Raw genomic sequence first — 501 nt, forward strand, 5'->3', positions numbered from 1 at the left:
TGCACATTCTAATACCCCTCAGGTAAGAATTCCTGTTCTTATACAAGTACGCCTAGGAAATAAAAATGATAACATAAATATTCTAGCTTCTATACTCGGTCACCTTTATAATACAAATTAATTTATATCTTTTAATCTCTGAAGCCAGTCATTATAAAACATGGTCAGGTCTACAAAAAAGAGCTCTAAAATAAAAATTTTAATGGCCTAATCATCAAAAAAGATATCACGCTGAGGACAAGGTCCTGAATTCAATTCCTGGTACCCCCTCAAAAAACATTATATTCTTCATATATTTATTTACCATTAAAAATAAAGACACATTAAATTTCTTATTGATAAAATAAAAAGAAGTCTGTGAGCTCTTTAGCTCCAGCTGTCACATATTTATACATTTAGATAAATACCTCAAAAGAAATGGAGATTAATGTTAAAGGTTAATGCCAAATGCTACTGACCCTGGAGTAGCCTTTGCAGCCACTATTTTTTTTTTTTTTTTTT

Source organism: Octodon degus, unplaced genomic scaffold (genome assembly GCF_000260255.1).
Source record: "Octodon degus isolate 3935 unplaced genomic scaffold, OctDeg1.0 scaffold00016, whole genome shotgun sequence".
Lineage (NCBI taxonomy): Eukaryota > Metazoa > Chordata > Mammalia > Rodentia > Octodontidae > Octodon > Octodon degus.